Consider the following 15,588-nt stretch of genomic DNA (forward strand, 5'->3'; position numbering starts at 1 on the left):
AGAGGAGTATTGTAACCCTTCTGGAAAAATGTTAGTGCGACCTCTGCTTTTGCTACTAATATATCTTCGGAGAGTTGACTTAAGCTGATCCAATACATGAGGCAGAAGTAGGGTGATGGTTAATACTTACATCTAAATCCTCCAGGAAAAAAAAAACCTCATCAGTGAAAAACAGATTAGGAAGGAAGATGATAAGATATATTACAAAGCTTCTGTTCACTTTTACAGTGCTGCACCTCCCTACTTCTCAGTCTATCGCCCCGTGCCCGTGCTCCTAGTTCCTGCAGTGATCTAAGATTACTTTCTTCCCTATTTCGCACCTCCCACTCACGTCTACCAAGACTTCTCCCGAGCTGCACCTATTCTCCGGAATGCCCTACCGCGGACTATCAGGCTAATAACTAACTACCAAACTTTCACACGTTACTTTAAAAAATCATTTTTTAGGGTGGACCCAGCACATTCCCTCCTACATGCAACTTTCACTTTCTTTTCTCTTAACCTCCACTGATCTCTCCTGTCTATGTGATCCCTCACCACTTGATACCATTAAACAGATTTCTCCAAATATCGATAGCTGCATGTGACTAGTTCCTTCAACATTTTTTATCTATTTATTAATTATGAATGGCTGGAACATTTTCCAAGTCACCTTTGATCCTTATTAATTGTAAGCAGAGCCTTCATTCCTATTGTTTCATCTGATTATCTTATTACTCTGTAATGTCTTCTTTTATTTCTATATGTACGCCCTGATCTGTACAGCGCTGCAGAATATGATGGCGCTATCTAAATAAACCTTTATTGTTCTTATTGATTTATGATCAGTTTGTTGAAGAATTAGTGGATGTTTAAAGCCTGTTATTTCAGGTGACTCTTTAGATGGATGTACTTACTCAATGCCAACCTCAGACGTCAGCCGGAGCGGCTCTCGAGTCTGCAGCAATGTATTTAGGGCTTGTTGCGGTTTCTCCTAAATCTAAATTACCAGGGAATTTATTTATAATGGTCATTTTGAGTTAATTGGGGATGTATATGAGGCTGGCACAGTGTGATGGGGATGTATATGAGGTTGGCACAGTGTGAGGGGGATGTACATGAGGCTGGCACAGTGTGATGGGGATGTATATGAGGTTGGTACAGTGTGAGGGGGATGTATATGAGGTTGGCACAGTGTGAGGGGGGTGTATATGAGGTTGGTACAGTGTGAGGGGGATGTATATGAGGTTGGCACAGTGTGAGGGGGGTGTATATGAGGTTGGCACAGTGTGATGGGGATGTATATGAGGTTGGTACAGTGTGAGGGGGATGTATATGAGGTTGGCACAGTGTGAGGGGGGTGTATATGAGGCTGGCACAGTGTGATGGGGATGTATATGAGGTTGGTACAGTGTGAGGGGGATGTATATGAGGTTGGCACAGTGTGAGGGGGGTGTATATGAGGTTGGCACAGTGTGAGGGGGGTGTATATGAGGTTGGCACAGTGTGATGGGGATGTATATGAGGTTGGCACAGTGTGAGGGGGGTATATATGAGGTTGGCACAGTGTGATGGGGATGTATATGAGGTTGGCACAGTGTGAGGGGGGTGTATATGAGGTTGGCACAGTGTGATGGGGATGTATATGAGGTTGGTACAGTGTGATGGGGATGTACATGAGGCTGGTACAGTGAGAGGGGGATGTATATGAGGTTGGCACAGTGTGAGGGGGATGTACATGAGGCTGGCACAGTGTGATGGGGATGTATATGAGGTTGGCACAGTGTGAGGGGGATGTACATGAGGCTGGCACAGTGTGATGGGGATGTACATGAGGCTGGCACAGTGTGATGGGGATGTATATGAGGTTGGCACAGTGAGAGGGGGATGTATATGAGGTTGGCACAGTGAGAGGGGGATGTATATGAGGCTGGCACAGTGTGAGGGGGATGTATATGAGGATGGCACAGTGAGAGGGGGATGTATATGAGGCTGGCACAGTGTGAGGGGGATGTATATGAGGTTGGCACAGTGTGAGGGGGATGTATATGAGGTTGGCACAGTGTGAGGGAGATGTATATGAGGTTGGCACAGTGTGAGGGGGATGTATATGAGGTTGGCACAGTGTGAGGGGGATGTATATGAGGATGGCACAGTGTGAGGGGGATGTATATGAGGTTGGCACAGTGTGAGGGAGATGTATATGAGGTTGGCACAGTGTGAGGGAGATGTATATGAGGTTGGCACAGTGTGAGGGGGATGTATATGAGGTTGGCACAGTGTGAGGGGGATGTATATGAGGATGGCACAGTGTGAGGGGGATGTATATGAGGTTGGCACAGTGTGAGGGAGATGTATATGAGGTTGGCACAGTGTGAGGGGGATGTATATGACGTTGGCACAGTGTGAGGGGGATGTATATGAGCTTGGCACAGTGTGAGGGGGATGTATATGAGGTGGGCACAGTGTGATGGGGATGTGTATGAGGTTGGCACAGTGTGAGGGGGATGTATATGAGGTTGGCACAGTGTGAGGGAGATGTATATGAGGTTGGCACAGTGTGAGGGAGATGTATATGAGGTGGGCACAGTGTGATGGGGATGTGTATGAGGTTGGCACAGTGTGAGGGGGATGTATATGAGGTTGGCACAGTGTGATGGGGATGTGTATGAGGTTGGCACAGTGTGATAATATGTGCATGGGTAAGGTGCACTATGATGGGTATGTGTGTGAGGCTTACACCAAACTATAGGTACATTTGTAAGGTTGGCACAGTGTTGAAGATGTGTGTGTTGTTACAATGAGACATAAGCTATGTATGAGGCTGGTACAGTAGTATGTGCGAGAGGTTACTAGAGCATGAGGGTATGAGTTAGTTGGCACAGTGTGAAGTTTGTATGAGAGGCATAGTATAAAAGATATACATGTGAGGATGGTACAGTATCATGAGTATGTGTTTTGGGTTACTAGGACATGAGCAGATGTGTGCTGCTGGCACAATGCAAGGTTGGCAAGATGTGAGAGGAATGTCTGTGATGCTGGCACAGTGTGATGGGTATGTACATGAGACTGGCATAGTGCTGTAGGTATGTGTGTTGCTCATGCTGGCACTGTGTGATGTGTGTGAGACTGGTACAGTGCTGTAGGTATGTGTGTGAGACTGGCACAGTGCTGTAGGTATGTGTGTCGCTCAGGCTGGCACAGTGTGATGTGTGAGATTGGCAGCTGTAGGTATGTGTGTGAGACTGGCACAGTGCTGTAGGTATGTGTGTCGCTCAGGCTGGCACAGTGTGATCTGTGAGATTGGCAGCTGTAGGTATGTATGTGTGATTGGCAGCTGTAGGTATGTGTGCTGCCCAGGCTGGCACAGTGTGTGTGGCTCAGGTTTGCACCGTGTGACAGAGATGAGTGTGACTTTGTACCAGTGTCTTGAGAGTTTATGTCACCGTAGTGTGAGGATATATGGGCGCTGTGTGATGCCCACCCCTCGCTGTCATCTCCCGGTGTCGGGGCAGAATATAATCTACCGATCTGTTGGCTGAGAAGATCGCATTGGGGAGTCACGTGACGTCTGCCTGCTGTGTCTGCAGCCGTTAGTAATCCGTCTGTGATCCCGGAGCAACGTCTGAGGTGATTTTTCCCGCGCAGCCGGTCACTTATTATTGCAGCCGTACTCATCCGGTCCGGGTCCCTACACGCCACCAAATCCTCCATCGTTCCAGTCACATCATATTATATTCTACATGGATGGCATCATAATTGTACCTGAAAGATGGCACCACCGAAACCTCCAATCACTGTCATCAGCCTTGTTTTGTGTACAGAAGGGGGGGAGAAGTGGTACTGTGCGTTGTGATTCGGTTATGGGATGAGAAGTGGTACTGTGCATTGTGATTCAGTTATGGGATGAGAAGTGGTACTGTGCATTGTGATTCAGTTATGTGATGAGAAGTGGTACTGTGCGTTGTGATTCGGTTATGGGGTGAGAAGTGGTACTGTGTGTTGTGATTCGGTTATGGGATGAGAAGTGGTACTGTGCATTGTGATTCAGTTATGGGATGAGAAGTGGTACTGTGCGTTGTGATTCGGTTATGGGATGAGAAGTGGTACTGTGCGTTGTGATTCAGTTATGGGATGAGAAGTGGTACTGTGCATTGTGATTCGGATAAGGGGCGAGAAGTGGTACTGTGCATTGTCATTGGGACATGAGAAAGTGGTACTGTGCATTGTCATCCGGATAAGGGGTGAGAAGTGGTACTATGCATTGTCATTCGGATATGGGGGCGAGAAGTGGTACTGTGCGTTGTGATTCGGTTATGGGATGAGAAGTGGTACTGTGCGTTGTGATTCGGTTATGGGATGAGAAGTGGTACTGTGCATTGTCATCCGGATAAGGGGTGAGAAGTGGTACTGTGCATTGTCATCCGGATAAGGGGTGAGAAGTGGTACTATGCATTGTCATTCGGATATGGGGGCGAGAAGTGGTACTGTGCGTTGTGATTCGGTTATGGGATGAGAAGTGGTACTGTGCGTTGTGATTCGGTTATGGGATGAGAAGTGGTACTGTGTGTTGTGATTCGGTTATGGGATGAGAAGTGGTACTGTGTGTTGTGATTCGGTTATGGGATGAGAAGTGGTACTGTGCATTGTGATTCGGTTATGGGATGAGAAGTGGTACTGTGCATTGTGATTCAGTTATGGGATGAGAAGTGGTACTGTGCGTTGTGATTCGGTTATGGGATGAGAAATGGTACTGTGCGTTGTCATTCGGATAAGGGGCGAGAAGTGGTACTATGCATTGTCATTGGGACATGAGAAAGTGGTACTGTGCATTGTCATTCGGATAAGGGGTGAGAAGTGGTACTATGCATTGTCATTCGGATATGGGGGCGAGAAGTGGTACTGTGCGTTGTGATTCGGTTATGGGATGAGAATTGGTACTGTGCATTGTCATTGGGACATGAGAAGTGGTACTGTGCATTGTCATTGGGACATGAGAAGTTGTACTGTCTTTTGTCATTGGGACATGAGAAGTGGTACTGTGCATTGTCGTTGGGACATGAGAAGTGGTACTGTGCATTGTCATTGGGACATGAGAAGTGGTACTGTGCATTGTCATTGGGACATGAGAAGTGGTACTGTGCGTTGTCATCCAGATAAGGGGTGAGAAGTGGTACTGTGCGTTGTGATTCGGTTATGGGATGAGAAGTGGTACTGTGCATTGTGATTCAGTTATGGGATGAGAAGTGGTACTGTGCGTTGTGATTCGGTTATGGGATGAGAAGTGGTACTGTGCGTTGTGATTCAGTTATGGGATGAGAAGTGGTACTGTGCATTGTGATTCGGATAAGGGGCGAGAAGTGGTACTGTGCATTGTCATTGGGACATGAGAAAGTGGTACTGTGCATTGTCATCCGGATAAGGGGTGAGAAGTGGTACTATGCATTGTCATTCGGATATGAGGGCGAGAAGTGGTACTGTGCGTTGTGATTCGGTTATGGGATGAGAAGTGGTACTGTGCGTTGTGATTCGGTTATGGGATGAGAAGTGGTACTGTGCGTTGTGATTCGGTTATGGGATGAGAAGTGGTACTGTGCGTTGTGATTCGGTTATGGGATGAGAAGTGGTACTGTGCATTGTGATTCGGTTATGGGATGAGAAGTGGTACTGTGCATTGTGATTCGGTTATGGGATGAGAAGTGGTACTGTGCATTGTGATTCAGTTATGGGATGAGAAGTGGTACTGTGCGTTGTCATTCGGATAAGGGGCGAGAAGTGGTACTATGCATTGTCATTGGGACATGAGAAAGTGGTACTGTGCATTGTCATTCGGATAAGGGGTGAGAAGTGGTACTGTGCGTTGTGATTCGGTTATGGGATGAGAAGTGGTACTGTGCGTTGTGATTCGGTTATGGGATGAGAAGTGGTACTGTGCGTTGCGATTCGGTTATGGGATGAGAAGTGGTACTGTGCATTGTGATTCGGTTATGGGATGAGAAGTGGTACTGTGCATTGTGATTCGGTTATGGGATGAGAAGTGGTACTGTGCATTGTGATTCAGTTATGGGATGAGAAGTGGTACTGTGCGTTGTCATTCGGATAAGGGGCGAGAAGTGGTACTATGCATTGTCATTGGGACATGAGAAAGTGGTACTGTGCATTGTCATTCGGATAAGGGGTGAGAAGTGGTACTGTGCGTTGTGATTCGGTTATGGGATGAGAAGTGGTACTGTGCGTTGTGATTCGGATAAGGGGTGAGAAGTGGTACTGTGCGTTGTGATTCGGTTATGGGATGAGAAGTGGTACTGTGCATTGTGATTCAGTTATGGGATGAGAAGTGGTACTGTGCGTTGTGATTCGGTTATGGGATGAGAAGTGGTACTGTGCGTTGTGATTCAGTTATGGGATGAGAAGTGGTACTGTGCATTGTGATTCGGATAAGGGGCGAGAAGTGGTACTGTGCATTGTCATTGGGACATGAGAAAGTGGTACTGTGCATTGTCATCCGGATAAGGGGTGAGAAGTGGTACTATGCATTGTTATTCGGATATGAGGGCGAGAAGTGGTACTGTGCGTTGTGATTCGGTTATGGGATGAGAAGTGGTACTGTGCGTTGTGATTCGGTTATGGGATGAGAAGTGGTACTGTGCGTTGTGATTCGGTTATGGGATGAGAAGTGGTACTGTGCGTTGTGATTCGGTTATGGGATGAGAAGTGGTACTGTGCGTTGTGATTCGGTTATGGGATGAGAAGTGGTACTGTGCGTTGTGATTCGGTTATGGGATGAGAAGTGGTACTGTGCATTGTGATTCGGTTATGGGATGAGAAGTGGTACTGTGCATTGTGATTCGGTTATGGGATGAGAAGTGGTACTGTGCATTGTGATTCAGTTATGGGATGAGAAGTGGTACTGTGCGTTGTCATTCGGATAAGGGGCGAGAAGTGGTACTATGCATTGTCATTGGGACATGAGAAAGTGGTACTGTGCATTGTCATTCGGATAAGGGGTGAGAAGTGGTACTGTGCGTTGTGATTCGGTTATGGGATGAGAAGTGGTACTGTGCGTTGTGATTCGGATAAGGGGTGAGAAGTGGTACTGTGCGTTGTGATTCGGTTATGGGATGAGAAGTGGTACTGTGCGTTGTCATTCGGATAAGGGGCGAGAAGTGGTACTATGCATTGTCATTGGGACATGAGAAGTGGTACTGTGCATTGTCATTGGGACATGAGAAGTGGTACTGTGCATTGTCATTGGGACATGAGAAGTGGTACTGTGCATTGTCATTGGGACATGAGAAGTGGTACTGTGCATTGTCATTGGGACATGAGAAGTGGTACTGTGCATTGTCATTGGGACATGAGAAGTGGTACTGTGCGTTGTCATCCAGATAAGGGGTGAGAAGTGGTACTGTGCGTTGTGATTCGGTTATGGGATGAGAAGTGGTACTGTGCATTGTGATTCAGTTATGGGATGAGAAGTGGTACTGTGCGTTGTGATTCGGTTATGGGATGAGAAGTGGTACTGTGCATTGTGATTCAGTTATGGGATGAGAAGTGGTACTGTGCGTTGTGATTCGGTTATGGGATGAGAAGTGGTACTGTGCGTTGTGATTCAGTTATGGGATGAGAAGTGGTACTGTGCATTGTGATTCGGATAAGGGGCGAGAAGTGGTACTGTGCATTGTCATTGGGACATGAGAAAGTGGTACTGTGCATTGTCATCCGGATAAGGGGTGAGAAGTGGTACTATGCATTGTCATTCGGATATGGGGGCAAGAAGTGGTACTGTGCGTTGTGATTCGGTTATGGGATGAGAAGTGGTACTGTGCGTTGTGATTCGGTTATGGGATGAGAAGTGGTACTGTGCGTTGTGATTCGGTTATGGGATGAGAAGTGGTACTGTGCGTTGTGATTCGGTTATGGGATGAGAAGTGGTACTGTGCGTTGTGATTCGGTTATGGGATGAGAAGTGGTACTGTGCGTTGTGATTCGGTTATGGGATGAGAAGTGGTACTGTGCATTGTCATTGGGACATGAGAAGTGGTACTGTGCATTGTCATTGGGACATGAGAAGTGCTGCACCTACAAGTTATTTTCTCTTACGAGTGCTGTCCAAGTCTACATCCAAACACTATTCTAGTTATCTCCTATTCTAGGAAATACTTGTTTGCGACTTTTCTGCAACTGTTTCTTCATATGTAACAATTAGGAAGCAGCCTAAGCCACTATGATAGCTCTGATGAGCAGAAGTCCTAAGAAAGTCTTAACACTGGCGCACAAATCCTGCCTAATGATACATCGGCCCCAAGACGAGGCAGCACTCACATGCCATCATAGTGTTGTCTGTTTTTCATGTTTGTGTTTGCTATGAGATGCGAAAGAGGAGATAGTAACTACAGCACTAGGAATTTAATCGGACCAAAATTCTATAAAAATCGGATTCATTTTAGTGACCAAGATCTAATGATTTTACACTCATTCTTGGGCAACCAGCCTTATACTGGCCACATTTACTTACTTGTCCTGACGTGATCCCTGAAAGTGCAATGTCCGACCAGAATTCACTCTGCCGCGATTCACTAAGATCGTGCGCCCAATATCCTGCATGTGTCGCTTCCCCACTCAGGTCCAACGGAGTTCACCTTCTTCTTCCTGGTGCATGTAAGTGCATTGTCTTGTGACATAATTTGAATCTTAAATTCCATGCTCAGTCCAAATCAATCGGATTGTCCGATGGCCCGCCCCCCGATTTCTGTCACACGAAGGCCAGTGCAGCTGCGTCCGACACAATCCCCAGTTAAATACCTGTCACAGCGGTGCAAATCCCGAAAACTGAAAATCTGACGAAAGTGCGATCTGCAGACCCTTGGTAAATTAGCCCCAGTGTACTGTATGTGAGAAGTTGTACTGTGTAATTTTATACTGGCAAGATGTGAGAAGCACAATGTGGTGTTTTACAGGCCTCACATGAGAAGTAGTATTTAGTAATGTTATGGAGGAAGGATGTGAGATGTAGTACTGTGCAATGTAATACAGACATGACATCAGAAGGGGGACCGTGCAGGTGCTACACAGTGGATGGAGACACATTCTGCTGACTTTGTCCTCTGTATGGGAGACAATGTGGAGGATCACATCAAAATAATTTTCCGAAAAACCCCTTTAATAATAACAATAATTCTTTATTTATATAGCGCACACAGATTACGCAGCGCAAAGAATGGCAAATTGGTCCCTGTCCCCATGGGGCTCACAATCTAAACAACCTACCAGTATGTTTTGGAGTGTGGGAGGAAACTGGAATACCCGGAGGAAAGCCACGCAAACACGGAGAGAACATACAAACTCTTTGCAGATGTTGACCTGGGACTTGAACCCAGGACTCCAGCGCTGGCCTTTAAAGGGGTTATCCTCTATCCATAAGATGCTGCTTCACCCATTACTGAGGATGGTGACCCCAAATCTCTGGTGGGTGGACACAGCTTTCTCAGTCAGATCCACAGTGGTCTCCCTTTTATCCCCTATTCCAGTGGTGGCGAACCTATGGCACGGGTGCCAGAGGCGGCACTCAGAGCCCGTTCTGTGGGCACCCGGGCCATCGCCCCAACACACCAGAAAGGACTCAAAGATTCTGCAGTTCCAAACAACTTAAAAGATGCTGCTTCCAGTCATATATTGATACTTACTTTGCTACTTTGGACTGTAGAAAGAGGGAGAATTAGACAGGGCCGAATTATCTTTGGAGGACCTCTTGCCGGCCCCACGTTTCTCTGTGTACAGAGGGACACTGGAAAGAAGCTAAAATGATGAAAATTTTCCATCTTTCTACTGTGTTGGTGTCCTCAGGAGGCAAATATGATTGAAAGTTGTTGAACAGGGAGCAATAAGTTACTGCTTTATTTTTTGGTTGGTACCTCGCGATAAATAAGGGGGTTTTGGGTTTCAGTTTGGGCACTCGGCCTCTAAAAGGTTCGCCATCACTGCCCTATTCTGTGGATAAAAGATAAATCTTAAACTCGGGACAACTTCTTTAATGTTGTCTGAATCTGATCTATTAAACTTCTTTGATATTGTTTTCATAGGCCTACAAGTATTACATGATTAGTACTTTGGGTCTGAGTCATGTGTGAATGCAGCTAGAGAATTATCACTGTGTTATGTGTTATCTGTGGTTTTGCATGGGGCTGCAGGTAATTTGTACATTATCTGTATTCACAGAGTTATCATGTTCCAACTTGGGACATTCCAGTGTTTCTGCTTTGTTCTGTGAATTCTGTGGCCACTAGGTGGCGCACCATGACCAGTGACTTGGCTGCCAAAGGAGGAAAGTAAGATCTGGTCCTCAATTGTTATCCAAGGGTAACATAATGATGGATGAGAGGATGTTTATTATGCACAGATCTGATGAACTGATAATTTGCAGGTATACTAAGGCCAATCTGGATAAAGATTTAAAAAGATGGACTGGTCGGGGTGCAGTGGACTGTGTGTTACTAGTGTAATGGGGCAGAGTGCGGGTTATTGGTTGTAGTTAGGTTGGCCTGAAGTAATGTAGTGTTAAATGCCTGGTGCAGCAGAGATGTGGTGGTGATTTTCTGGTTCAGTACCAGTTACCATTTTTTTTTTGCCCTTTGAAATCGCTTATAGGCCGCTGGAAATGCCAGATATTTATTTGTCGTCAAAGCCGAAATTGCTGGAGGATTGTGGGAAATCATGTGGGTGAGATTCTTGGGGAACATGCTGGCACTTTCTGTTATATGTGATCAGGATTCTCTTGTCTACGGCATCCTGGGGATAATAATAATCTTTATATAGAGCCATCAATACACACTGGCGCAGATTTACTTACCCGCTCCTGTCGCAATCCCCGAGGTGCGTTCTCCGGCGAGGATGAAGTCCGGTGCGATTCTTCAAGATTGTGCGTCCATTTTCCTCCATGTGTTGCTTCCCCACTGAGGTCCGCAGGAGTTCACCTTCTTCTTCCCGGTGTATGTGAGTGCATTGTGCATTGTTACACAATTTGAATTGTACATCCCGCGCTTAGTCCGAATCAGTAGGGTTGTCCCTCGGCCACGCCCTCTGATTGCGCCAAAAACCCCACCTAAATGGGGCGCAAATCGGAAATAGTCGGGAAACCCGCCGAAAATGCGCCGTGCGGACCCTTCATAAATGTGCCCCATTGTGCAGCATGTTATATGTCCCACATTATCCTTCTCTTACATGTTCTCTTTTAAAGTGTCTCTCCATCACTTGGATTCTTGTGTAGTCTCCTCTGTGAGCGAAAACTCCCTGCCCTCAAAGGGGTTGTCCAGAAATGTTATAAACATGGTTGCCGCCTTTAACAGATAAGCTTGCACGATGGTAGACTGCGAACTGGTGCTACACAGGCTTATATGATCTGCTGTACTGTGTTGCATTGTGTATCGTATCTAAAGTATTTTTGGGAATTTCAAGCTCATTGTATTACCTGTTCCATCTCTAGGGCCCCAGTTCTCTGATGATGTGATATCATTATCCTGTGACTCAGTCAGCAGTTAATATTAACAGTTTGGTTTCCGATCTTATCATATAGATTCCAGGGAGGAAGTTAAACTATAACCACGTAGTAAGGAAGCAACGCCAGCCGACATCAGGACCAACGATCCCTCATTTTGGAAAGACTAAACGCCTATACAAAAGAGGTCAAGGAGACTGATTAAAGCTATACCTGTCTGCAGGGAGTGCACAGTTTAGAGGAAATTATAATGGGATTTGTCATATAAGAGGGGACATTTATATTTATATACGCAATTCTTCAACCCATGAATTTGACTGCATAAATAGCACATCACCTTGTGATGCAAATATTTTGAGCCAAGACTTATGCCTGGTACCAGATCCTCTCCTGCCACTCATTACTGACACAATGGGGCACATTTACTTACTCGGTCCAGTCGCGATCCCGCGTTGTTCGGCGCTGATTCGGGTCTGCCGGGATTCACTAAGATCATGAGCCTAGCAGGTGTAGCTGCTGCGCTGAGCTCCGCCGGAGTTCACCTGCTTCTTCCCGGGGCATTTAAGTGCTCTTCTTGCGACACAATTCTTTTTTTAAATTCCGCAGTTTTTCCGAATCAGTCGGGTTGTCCGACGGCCATGCCCCCAATTTCTGTCGCTTGAAAGCCGGCGCGTGTGCCACAATCCCAGGGTAATTTGGAGCAAATCAGAAATATTCGGGAAACCCGACGAAAGTGCGGCGTTCGGACCCTTAGTAAATGAGCCCCAATATATTTAACTTTCTTTGCATAAGTCTGTTTTTGCAACTTTGACTATTTTCTTCTCCGATCACTCTTTTGAAAGGTAGATAGGTTTACTGGGGGCTTGTTTCTCTGGTGTAAATGATAGCATACGCTAAAGATACATGCACATGGGTGCGGAGGAGTAGGCACCCATTCTGCTGGAAAACCTGCTGTAAATCTACATTTGCTATGGATTTAAAGTGGATTCACAGATGACATCACCTTTTGTATTCAGAGATGGAAACACTGGGGCCTATTTATTAAGGGGCCATGGCCGCATTTTAGTCAGATTTTCCAGGGGTGTGTCAGGTATTTTAACAGGGGATTGTGTCGCAGGTAGTCGGATTTTAGGGGGTTGGGCGTCAGACGATCCGACTGATTCCGACTGAGCACGGGATTTATTATACATACATGAAGAAGGTGAACTCCGGCGGACCTGAGCAGGGAAGCAATCTTAGTGAATCGCAACAGAGTGCGCGATCAGCGGACAATGCACTTTCGGTGAACTCATCTGGACGGGTAATAATAATAATAATTCTTTATTTATATAGCGCACACAGATTACGCAGCGCTGCACAAGCATATCATATTGGTCCCTGTCCCCATGGGGCTCACAATCTAAACAACCTAACAGTATGTTTTGAAGTGTGGGAGGAAACCGGAGTACCCGGAGGAAACCCACGCAAACATGGAGAGAACATACAAACTCTTTGCAGATGTTGACCTGGGTGGGATTCGAACCCAGGACCCCAGTGCTGCAAGGCAGATGTGCTACTCACTCAGCCACCGTGGTAAATGTGCCCCATTATGTGGGTTTGAAAATGCAATATATACATTGCACATGGTTGTGTGCAAGGACCTCATTCGCCATTTTCTGCTTTGGCACTCATTTTATCCAGTAGAAAAAAAAGATTATGGTCTGTATGTAGAAACTGTCAGAGCTTGGTCCAATATGTGGGTTATTTATGAACAGGATAAATGGCCATATTCCCGCTGGTCTGTATCTGATCACACTAGTCCAGTTTTATAGTGAAATATTTAACTATTGTAATCATTATTTTTCTTCATTTTACATACATGCCAATTCTTGGAAATGCGGTAAAATCTTAATAACCGACTATTGAGCGACCATAGTTGATCCGGTTTTGGCTCTATAACGTCAGTGAATTCTGGTTTTCTTTATTTGGTTGTGTATACATGGTAGATGGCAGCTTTTGGTTCCTGTAAAATCTGCCATTTGTGTTCATCCGCCATATTTCCTCTGGTAAGCTGCGTGACGTGGTATTCTGTACATTCTGTTAGTTTCATGTGATCTCTTGATGTTGATCCGACACTTTGTCAGCAGTCGGTAATTTTTTTTTTTATGTCTGCACCCACTTGGAATTGTTTGCTTTCTGTCAGTCAGGAGAAGGTGAGAAAATCTCATCAATAATAAACATGGAGGACATGGCGTACCATCCTGCAGATATTAAGACAACTCTGATTCCAGAACTGGAGGGGTCGCACCACTGACCTTGTCTTGTTGTCGGGGAGCAGCGGGGTCTCCCTGTTTTATATTTCACATAACAATACATGAAGGAGTCTGCATCGGGCCCCCTGCTGTGCTCGTAATCGTCTGCTCCTTCTATAAGACTTTAATCTGGTTACCATGACAACATGTAAATCCTCCTCTGTTCTGGGGGAGACATTTGACAAAAATCCTCAGTTATTTGGAAAGCAGGATGATACGGAGGGAAACAGACAGAACGAGACGTAGACGCCGTGCATCGGGTAATAAGCAGGAGAGTGCCGTTCACTGTGTGGCAACATGTAGCGCTTGTCTGTGTAGCACTATTCTGATATTGTTCAAGGCTACAGGGTCCAACACTGAGGTGCAGATACCATTAGACCTGAACATCATGTTAATCAGCGTATAGATAGAAATTATACTGTTTCCAAAAGTCCACCAAGACGGATCCCCCGGAGGTTGTTCCCCATTCACCCTGTAGGGACAGGAAATTGATTAGGAGGATCCTTGGACCAATACCAGCAAGGACCTCTCAGGATCCAGGCTGATAGTACTTAAAACCATGGATTCTGATGGAGAGGTCCCTGATGTAGCAGATCTGGTCTTATGGGAAGAATGAATGGAAAATCCTAAGCCAGTTTTTGAAGCAGAGGGAACCAACTCTTCTTTGACCCAAATGGAACTACTAAAATTACTTTTGAGAGGTTTTTTTTGCATGACCTTGCTGATCATGGGAATCTGAGGCAAGACATCCTGCTCCAAGTCCTAAGAAGATGCATCTATGCCCCAAGGTGCTTCCCTTGGGTTTAGAGAATAGAATTAAACCACTTTCGAATTTCTCCTTCTGGCAAATAGGTCTAAGGACAGAAGGCCCCATTTATAGACAATCTCCTCAAAGATTTCTTTCTTTAGGCTCCATTCATGAGAATGGATTTGTGTTCTGCCGAGGTAACCTGCTATCATGTTTTCCAACCCCTTTAGATGGAGAGCCGAGATTGAGATGATGTTTTTTTTTTTGGCCCACAAAAATATTTTCCTGGAAATCTTATGCAATTTTGGGGACCTCGTCCCTCACCATGACGTCTTAAATATGCGACTTTGGCCACATTGACGGAAAAGATCTTTATGTGTTTGTACTGTAGTTCTCTGGAACAAGTATTTTAGAGTTTTCAAAAACGCTTTTAGTTCTCTCCTTTCGAAGAGGCAAGAGAAAACTTCCCGGACCAGTGACCCTGTATATACTTTCCTTTCTGGCTGGCATCTGTCTGAATCTAAATTACCGGCCATTGGTTCCAATTTACTCCGTTCTGGAGATTTTTGGGGTCCTTCTACCACTTTAATGATCTTTTTACTTCAGAAGGAATCACTAGACGCCTGTTCAGATGATGATGATTTCTGTCCCATTTTGATAGTATCCAAGATTGAATAATTCTCAAATGGTTCTGACTCCACGCTACACTCTATGCTCAAGGTCATGAGACCCACAAGACTCATGGTTGTTCTCATGGAAATTGACCTCCTTGCCTGGAAATCTTTTACCTTTTTCTAAAGTCGGTCCAGCTTTTCCTGTGGAAAAGTCACACCCAGAAATTCTTTTACCCGATTTGGGGACAGATCTGATTTTTCCATGTTTATGATCCACCCTAAGGCTACATTCACACGATTATAACAACCGAAAAATCTTTAACTGCAGGAATAAATCACTATCTAGTCAAATATCTCTGCTCAAAAGAGTAGGAAGGCCCCAGAAACATCAAAATAACCCCTATCAAGCTTCCATAGAAGAGCACAAATATGCCTCAATCGATAAATAAATCAGAATCTTTA

General features: G+C 45.4%; 2 protein-coding genes across 7 annotated transcripts in view; one reads left to right on the top strand and one right to left on the bottom strand.

Annotated features, from left to right (window-relative positions):
* Positions 1-964, bottom strand: part of LOC140134770 (alkaline phosphatase-like) — a 47,238-nt gene extending 46,274 nt beyond the window's left edge. The window contains exon 1 of the mRNA XM_072155377.1: positions 897-964. The gene's annotated coding sequence lies outside the window, so the exon portion shown is untranslated. The remainder of the gene's footprint in view (positions 1-896) is intronic.
* The window catches only part of RAP1GAP (RAP1 GTPase activating protein), an 86,090-nt gene that overhangs the window by 22,138 nt on the left and 48,364 nt on the right, over positions 1-15,588 (top strand). The window contains exon 1 of one of the 6 annotated variants that reach the window (XM_072155373.1): positions 3,589-3,609. The exons of the other annotated variants lie outside the window; for them this stretch is intronic. The gene's annotated coding sequence lies outside the window, so the exon portion shown is untranslated. Of the gene's footprint in view, positions 1-3,588; positions 3,610-15,588 lie in introns of those variants that run through there. 6 annotated transcript variants of the gene reach the window in all.

The sequence above is a fragment of the Engystomops pustulosus genome, chromosome 6 (genome assembly GCF_040894005.1).
Source record: "Engystomops pustulosus chromosome 6, aEngPut4.maternal, whole genome shotgun sequence".
Lineage (NCBI taxonomy): Eukaryota > Metazoa > Chordata > Amphibia > Anura > Leptodactylidae > Engystomops > Engystomops pustulosus.